Here is a 9585-nt window from a genome sequence, read left to right on the forward strand (position 1 = left end):
CACCCATAGGTTGTGAGGTTTAACTTGCTTTAGTTCCCCTATGCACTTCAAAAGCATTCCCACGAGTATCCCAATACACCAATACTTTCATTCTTTATTGAGTCAAATATTTTGCCCAAAACCATAATTTCCACTGCAGCATTATAGTGGCCAGGCTGACCTCAAAGGAATGGATTGGAAACTTCAGGTAAACTCCATGGGAAGTTCACAGTGGTTTTGCATTAACTGCAGTATACTTTGTATAATGGAATGAGTAGATTATATACCCCTCAAATTTAATTCCAAATGGCATGCTACTTTACTACTATTACAAGCTGACTGCTTTTTTGAAAGAGTGTGATATGCATCCTGAATTTATTTATTTGTTTAGAGAACGGCATCCCTATCTGAGTTCTCCCTCAAGATTGGCTTACAAACGTTCCCCCCCCCCTCTTTGTTTCCCTGTAGGCGCATCACAAGCTCCTGCTGCTGCTGCTGCTGCTGCTGGTGCTGCTGCTGCTACTGCTGCTGCTGCTGGCACAGAACAACCCAAGGCGGTCAGTGCCCATACGGGCTTGTGGCTTGGCACAATTCTGGCCATGCGTAAGTGAGGAGGGCGGCCCTGGATGAAGAGAAATAATGTAATGTAATGTATGAATTTTATACATTGTACAATGTATAATATTATAGATATAATTATATGCTGTATAATGCTTATAATATAGTAAGGTATAATTGCTGTTGCGCCAGATGTTCAACTGCTCCTGACAAACTTTTTCTGTCCGTCTCTCTTTCCAGTGACTTCCGTTGACCAGAGACTCGGGTGGAGGCTGCTGGACCACCTAGAGCAGCCCACCCACCTACAGAGGCCAGCTGGAGCCAGCAGCAGCTGACAGCTGACGCCACCCCACCTCTAGCTCAGACAGCAGTCCCCACGGACTAGTAATGCGATGAGGGAGCAGTGGTGGAGCTGAGCTCGGGGAGTGGCCACCACTTAGTTTTGTACATAGTTGATACTGTTTGTTGGTTTTGTTTTCTTCGTTAAGGTTATTAAAGTTCCTTATTAGAATTATTAAAAGTTATTAAAAGTTCCTTGTTAAATTATTAAAAGTTATTAAAAGTTCCTTGTTAAATTATTAAAAGGATTATTAAAAGTTCTGCAAGTTTAGGGTGTTATATACTGTATTTGACTCTTTTCTTTGAACAGTGGCCAGCCCAAGGTAACCCAGCAGATATATGTGTGCTACTCAGGCTTCAGTCTAGAAACCAGCCCCTAAAGGCCAGGCTTGGATCAGCTCTAAGCTGCGGGCTGCAGCTTAAGGAGCTGAATCCAAACCTATGCTCAAACAAAACCCGGACTGCTCCCGCTCCCACGCTAGGCCTTTCTGCGGAAGGATCCCCCCCCCCCCCCGTTGCGACTCTGCACTTTCTCAAACGGCGACTTTGGCCTTTAATAGTACAGAAGGAGACTGTGAGGAAGAGCTCCGAATTTGGAGCCTGATTGGTTGTAACGGGCCAGGTCAGAATTAACACCACGGGCGAAGCGGTGTGTGTGTGTATTAGAGGAAGGGCCTTCCAGGAACCAGGGGCTAGAGCGGCCTCACTGCCTACCTTCTGGCCTGGAGGAAGGCGGTGGCTGAGCATCTGCGCCTAGCATCCAGAAGGTCGGGGTCATTCCCTGACGCCGGCAGCTAAATGGATAGGCGGGAGGTGATGTGTAAGATCTGTTAGGGGAGACCCCGGGGAGAGCTACCTGCCTGGGTAGTCTGAGTAGACAGTAGTGACTGTGATGGATACATGCTCTGATTCAGTATCCAAGAAGAGGCGTTCAGGTGTTCAAGACATGGCCCGGCAGTACCGGCCCGGTTGGCTCTCATCCTCAATAGGCAAAGGAGCAAAATGCAGCTCACCTGATGGCAACAGCTAAAAAAAACAGGATCTAAACCAGGGGTCATGCAACCTGCAGACTCTCAGATGATCATGGACCACAAATCCCATCAGCCCCTGCCAATTAGCCCATGCTGGCAGGGCGCTGGGTAGACATGTAATCCATGTTATCATCTGGAAGAGAAGAAGAAGAAGAAGAAGAAGAGTTTGGATTTATATTCCAGCCCTCAAGGGGCTATGTGGTACCTTGTTAGATCATGTTAAGAGTATGGCGGGGAGGGAATGCCAGGTGGCGACAGCCATGAATCCGGAAGCATTCTTTCAACTCTCAGCCTCTAAACTTAGATACTGTTGCCAAGGAATTTCATGTATTTGTTTCCCAGCCTCTGCTCCCTGAGAAATAGCGCCCCTGTTTTTTTGAGCAAACACATTCTGAAATCTGGAAACACTAACAGTCTGCTTCATCCTGCAGACACCTATAATTTATGAGGTAAGGTGGGGGGGCTAGAGAGAGTTCAGAGAGACTATTGTCACTAGCCCAAGGTCACCCAACCTTGAGCTTCATGTATAGGAGTGGGAAAACAGAGCCCAGTTCACCAGGTGAGGGAGTCCACTGCTCATGTGGAGGAGTGGGGAATCAGACCCAAATTAGAGTGCTACCTGCTCTTAGCTATTACAATTCATGTTGATGGGATTTTCTGCAATGTGTTCTAGAAGACTATCCAGAAATTTACAATTGGAATGGGAATACTGTTTGGAATTGAATTAAGAGGGAGGGAGGAGGAGGAAGAAGGAAGAGTAGTTTGGATTTATATCCTCCTTTCTCTCTGTAAGGGGAGACTCAAAGGGCTCGACAATCTTCCTTGCCCTCCCTCCCTCCCTCACAATAAACACCCTGTGAGGTGGGTGGGGCTGAGAGGGGCTCCAAAGAACTGTGATCTGCCTGGAGTCACCCAGCTGGCGTGTGTGGGAGTGCACAAATGAGTCTGCAGTTCACCAGATGAGCCTCCACAGCCTCAAACGGGCGTGAGCAGGGGGAATCAAACCTTGGTTTCTTCAGTGATTAGAATGCACCTGCGTCTTAACCTCCGCTACGCCACTGCTGCTGTTGGGGCCCGTAAAGGCAGCTGCGGGGCCCCCTAAAATGAAAACAAGTCCTTTCCTGCTTTCATTGACTTGCACTGATATCTAGTTGCTCATCATATTTGAAATTAGCACTTCTATTTATAATGCAGTTTCAAAACAACAAATGTATTCATCTAGGTTAAGAAAACATAATGCTTTTAATCGAAAACATTTCCTCAACTTTAATGCAACATTTCATAGCCGTCACATGCAACACTTCACTGCCAAGGGGAGAGAACTGTAAACCATTTTAAAACGTGCATAACCTGTATTATCCTAGCCGCTTTATGTACCTTGCGGCCAGAGCATCCCTGACCTCTTTTCCCCTCTTCCAGGTTGCTGTCAGCTCTGGGGTCATACCCCCCTTCCCTCGTGTCCAACTACAATGTCCTGCTGGCATTCCATTTCAGGAGGTGGGAGGAGGCCTCCTCACATAAGGATTCTGCAGTGCTCTGTGCCACACGTCTCCCACAAATGTTATTGGAGCACACAGCGCAGGCCCCAACAAAAATAGACACACTGTCCAGTTTTATTTGTAATGGGGAAAGGAGGCACCTCCAATCGCGGCTCTTCAGTCGGCCAAAGGCACGCTCTATTGTGCATCTGGCTCGTGACAACTAGCTCGATTAAACTTCTTTCTTCTTGCATTTGTGGACTGGCTTGCAATACGCCACAGGTACTGACCATGCATAAGGGCCCATCACTAAGGATAACAAGGGGGACAGCTGCCCCATCCACAACCAGAGATGGAGTTGCTGTGAAAGAAGGCCCCACGATCAATGGCATTAGGTGAAGTGGCACCCGTTGAAGATGTAGGCGTCATGGCTTTTTCCAGATTCTCCAGCCTCTGCAGCTTATAGAAACGCCCTATGTGGTCTAGATGGCCATGAGGACGATTGATCACTGAACTTTTTTTCTGTTAATGTGTTTACATTCGAGAGGTCAGGGGCTGGATTCTGGATAGGGATGTAGCTAATATCGACGAAACCAACACACTGAGGGAATCAATTTCAGCGAACCCCAGCATGATCTGCCAAGAGAGAAACGGTTGCACGGTGTTAAGAACAAAACAGAGGGTGATTGCTGATGTGGTAGCTGCTGTCCGCACAGCTTTTGCACTATGGTGAAAACAATTGCACGCTGAGGAAACCCCTCAGCTGAAAGTTTTGTGCCCCTGAACCCCAAACCATGGGCTCGGGCTGTGATGCTGGAATCCACCCCAAACAAATTCACTTTCAGTGAATTGTTTTAGGAGCCTAGAAATTTGATTTATTATTAATGTGAAGTCCACCCAAAGAGAGAATCTAGGGTGCAGTAAGCAGTAGCTTAAAACAATAAAAAGTGCTGTTAGTGTTTTTTGGAATAGCTTAGATCAGAAAGTTCAAGCCCGCAAAGACTGGTTTTAATTAGAAGAGACTGGATTGATATCCCATTTTTTTCTAGCTGTCGTGTTTGCTCTCATTCAGAACTATGCTTTGTCAAAATGATCCCATGCTTTGGTACCTATCTACAGAGTAGACTGCAGCAGTCCATTCTATTTGGGGCTTTAGAGTTATAGGGCCCTCGAAGAGGGAAACCCTATCCCCATTTCCAATGGGAGCTAATAGGAGATGGGGGTCGCTTTTGAGGAGTCCATAACTTTCGAATCCCCCCTGGACCAAACTTCATGAAACGAAACAGGTATCATCAGATGTGCCACCTAACGAAGGTACCCTGAGAATTAATGTAAGTGCCACTAGGCTAAAATCCAGCTGTACTTACATCTGGCTGTGACAAGAAGCAATACAATGAAAAGGGGAGTTTATGTAACAGCTGCACCTTACCTGCTCCATTAGGTCTGTCAGTTTGACCCAACCTGGGAACCAAGAGACGGACTATCCACTACTGGGCAGAACTCGTGGACCCCTGCGTCAACAACATTAGATCAGCCCAATGACGAACTGCTCCTAACCTCCCGGAATGAGTTCTTGTTAGCCAGATGCCAGCAGAGGAGACATGAAGAGCTCTTAGATCCACTGGCCCGCGCTTGGCTGGCATCTGGCGTGTCCCTGGTGGAACAGGGTGTGGCTTCAGGATGTCAACAAGCCACATGAAGGTCCTGCGGGACATCCTGAATTCGCGCACCCGCGGCTGTCTTCCCGCTGGGGCCAACACGGAGTTTTTTTTCCGCGAGTGCATGGACGCAATGCGGGTATACTTGGTAAGCGTGGCGGCTGTGGAGTCGAAACAAAGTTATCAGGAGTCCATTCAGTATGAGTGTTGTAATGGTATTCTGGCGCACTAAATGCGGGCCATCACGAATTTGTAGCTGCCACGAACAGCCTCCAGGAGGCTGTGGAGATGGGATAGGAGTGGCAAAGTGGTGACCAATATCTCCTCCTCCTCCAACAAATCACCACGATCCATTATTCAGCTCAGCTGTGATCTGTCAGAAATGAAGCCTTGCAGAAATGGATTCTCACACCAGTTTGACAGGCGAAAAACTGCGGCTCCTGCAGCGGCGCTTCAAGGTACGCCTCTCGTAACAGCATTAAGCGAGTCCTACTTGGCAAGCGAAAAAAAACAACCCAGCATTACTCCGTTTCCCGCCATAGAGCGGCCAGCCAATACCAGGAATGAGGATTAAGAGCGTGCGAGAGTGGGTCCAGCGCCTCTGAGCTCGGCTAAGCTCGTAGTTTAAAGTCGAGCTCAACAATAATCGAGGAAAGCAGCATGGGGAGGTGGTCGCGCTTCTCTGGAGCTCGACTCCGGAGACACCGAAATTAGAGCTGCTGCAATGCGGAGGAAGGCAGGAGGACTCGAGTCGAGGTAAGACTCCATGACACGAAGTCACACCACAAAGATCGACTCGTGTGTCCGGAAGGGCTCAAGGAATTTGTCTCCGGTGCATATGCTCTCAGTGTACATAAAAGAAAATACATTTGTCAAGAATCATAAGGTACAGCACTTAATGATTGTCATATAGGTCTAGTAAGCAATCAGGAAACAATCAATAGTAATAAAAACATAAAATGTAAAATCATAAAATAAAATGAAATGTCAGTGTGGAGAAATGGTTCCTCCCCCCCCCCCCCCTTCTGTTTCCTTTTTCTTTCATCCTCTCCTTCTCCAACCAGGTACCAGAGATTTGGAGGACTAAGAAATCCCAGAGATACATCAGGAAAGTACTACCTGACCTAGGGAAAATGGGATAATCTGACCCAGTAGCCCTGACCTGGTCAAAGGAGGGTGGAGATTCAGGGATCACTGATAAATTTGAGGGAAGAGAGGCGAGGAAGTCTCTTGGCTCCGGAGGGTCTCTCTGGAGGGGGCAGAGGCTCTTGCCTGAACTGGGGAAGGCGTGCATCCATTTTCCTGGACCATATGCTCCAGCCAGGTACGTTGAGCTCTTTGCCAATGGCAACATTTTTAGCTCTAAGGACCTACTCCTGCTTTCTGCACCATCTTTAGCCAGGGTATATGTATTAGTGATAGGAAAGAGGATTTATGCGTTTTATCTCCTTTTATTTTGTAACCCTTTAACTAAATCTGGTGTGTATAAAACGCTATGAGTAATCATTTCTTCCTTTTAGTAAATACTTTTAAAACCTTGGCTGTTGAGGAAGAGTTCTCTGTACTCCACTTGTGCCCTACTGTCTTGGACCCAGCTATGTAACCAGGAGGTAAGAGGAAGGCTGAGCAGCTTTTCCTCCAGGATCTCCAGTCTACCCTGTTGGAGACAGGAGAGGAACCAAGGGGAAACTGAGGCAGGGGCTGGCCTCGTGCAGTGAAGGAAAGGCTGGGAAATCCTGATCTTCCCCAGCAGGCAGTCCTCAAATGATCAGGTGGTGGCAACATGCCCAAAGAGAAGGAATTAGGCCCTCCCCAGGAAAAGTCAGTAACTCCTGGGGGGGTGTGCAGGAAGTGTGGGAAATAGGGCCTGCCAATGAAAAACAAGCCACGTTTACATGCAGTCAGCACAGGCTATAGTCATACAGTCATAATTGGGAGGAGATGGGTAATAGGAATGATGAAAAAAGTAGTGCAGTAATTATATAATAAATATATAATAAAATAGTTTGACATTATCAGGGAATTATTCGACTACACACATTCTAAATGGGTGGATCCGACCCAACACGTGCAAATCAAGCTAGCTAATTGCACCCTTTACACTTGTTAACAGGCAAATGGTTCTTTCTCCCAGCCTGGACATTCCACTGGTATATATACTCCACTTGCTTTGCTACCATCAGATCCTCTGAAGATGCCAGCTACAGATGCAAGTGAAACGTCAGGAGAAAATGCTACTAGGACACAGCCATGCAGCCCCGAAACCACACAACACCCCAGTGATTCCGGCCATGAAAGCCTTTGACAATACATATTCTGTGTAGGCTCCAAAGTATTTTTCTTCCAGAAGGCAGCTCCTGATGAAAACAGACTCTTCGGTTTCATCCCGGTGAGGTCTTTGCGCACATTGAGTAACCAGAAAAGTCAAATTCTAAAGAGGGTATCCATGTTAGTCTGTTGTGGCACAACCAAAAAAGAATCTTAACATGCAGGGTGGTTCCAGCTTTCATGGTTAGAGTCTGTTTTTGTTTTGCTAAGGAAGCAAAGCAGTCATAATTCCCATTAAAATGCATGCTATGGAGCGATGATACCTTGTTAATAATTAATATCATATGTTACATTAAGGCAAACAGAAAACGGAAGATAAGCCCCATTGAATAACATGAGATTGACTTCTAAGGATACTTGTTTAGGATTACTCCCAAAGGATCTCGTTAATTCTATATCCTTTGATCTCCTAACAGTGCAATCCTGTGCAGAGTTACTCCAGTCTAGGATTGAACTGCAAAGATGTTTATCTTCAACCTGATCAAGGGCATGGATTAGGCCACTGTGGAAATTATTTCTGTGGTAAATTCAGTAACCCAGCCTGTCTCTGCTCTTCTACTATCTTTTTTTCCTTTTTAAAGTGGCAGTGGCAGGAAAGTAGGGGATGGGATTGCATGGGGCCATTTCCGCACATTTCCGCTGAAAATGTTTGGCAAACGTTTGCAAATATTTTCAACCCTCCTATCCCAACGTTTGTCTGCACTCACCCCCTCAAATCAATTCCTGGCTGCCATTTAACAAAAAAATTTAATGGATCCAATACTACATGGCTTCAGAGCCCCATGATGTGATTCTCGAGAGGTCATGTCTTTGTAGCTTCAAAGACATAACCACCACCCCCCAATAAAAAAACCAGACAAAAATAAAGTGCTAGACGGTCAGCACTAGCTCAGAAAGATCTAAGACATTTTCAAAATGTTTTCCCAAATGAATCTCTAGGGAACAGCATGCAAATAAAATGTTTTCTGGCTGGAAATAAAACATTTTGGGCTAAAAACCATGCGGAACTCCATGGAGGAAACATTTTATTTCCTGCCTGAAAAGGTTTTATTTGTGTTGTACAGAAAGAGCCTATGAAGAGACAGCTGGAACTGTTTGGATTTTAGCATCCAGGAACTAGAATCTGTTTCAAGTTAGTGTAGGCGAAACAAAACAACACTGGCTGTTGCAGGTTTTCTGGGCTGACAACACCATTTGGGGATTTGGCTCACATGGTTCTTCCTCCTGGATCAAGAAAAGTTTCTCTCTCACACACACATGCACAATTTTTCTTCCCTGGATGAAGCATCCTGTGAGTATGCTTCAATTTTTTGGTTTCTGGTTAGTAGAAATATTTTTAAAGTCTTTTTGCAGTTTTATACTGATTGAGAGAGTTTGGCGTCTCACTTCATTCAGTGGGATTTATTCCCAGGAAACCGTTCCCAGAACTCACTTATTTTGTCTGGTCCCTGGTTATTTTCAGAGATTAATGGGGTGCTTGAGTTTGTGGCTCCCAACCCTGTGCCCCCACCACTAGACCACACTGTTGGTGTGTTTGTGTTAAAGTATCAGCAAGTGGCTTCCAACTTGTGGCCACTCTATGAATGTGTGACCTCCCAAATTCCTATTGTTACCAGCCTTCCTAAGGCCTCGCAAACCGAGGGCTGTGGCTTCCTTTATAGCAGGAGTCCCCAACCTTTTTGACCCTGCAAGCCCTTTCAGAATTTGGATACAGTGTGGGAGGCACAGTCAAAAAATGATTGCATGAAACAGCTGTCAACAGGAGTCACAAAATGATCAATGCAGGTTAACTTCAGCCACACAATGAAAATCTTCATGCTGTGGCGGCGGCAGTCAAAGCAATGTGTTTTACAAATCTGCACAGCCAACCAATCCCCAATGGCCAAGCAGAAGCCCTGCTGGGCAAAAACCACACCAGGACCACTCCATTTTCTAAAAATACCAGGAAAAGTGCCAGCAGACACCGAGGTCCCCACGGTCCCCACGTTGGGGACCCCCTGCTTTACAGCATCAATCCATCTTATGTTGGGTCTTACTACAGTTAGCTTTTCCTAGCATTATTGCCCTTTCCAGTGAGTATTGTCTTCCAACAATCTGACCAAAGCACCATAGATAGCCTGATAGCCTCCGTTTGGTCATTTTAGCTTGATTTGATCTAGCGCTCACGGATTTAGGATTCACAGTATCCCTAAAACTCTCCTTCAACACCAACAT

The sequence above is a fragment of the Sphaerodactylus townsendi genome, linkage group LG05 (assembly GCF_021028975.2).
Source record: "Sphaerodactylus townsendi isolate TG3544 linkage group LG05, MPM_Stown_v2.3, whole genome shotgun sequence".
NCBI classification, from domain to species: domain Eukaryota; kingdom Metazoa; phylum Chordata; class Lepidosauria; order Squamata; family Sphaerodactylidae; genus Sphaerodactylus; species Sphaerodactylus townsendi.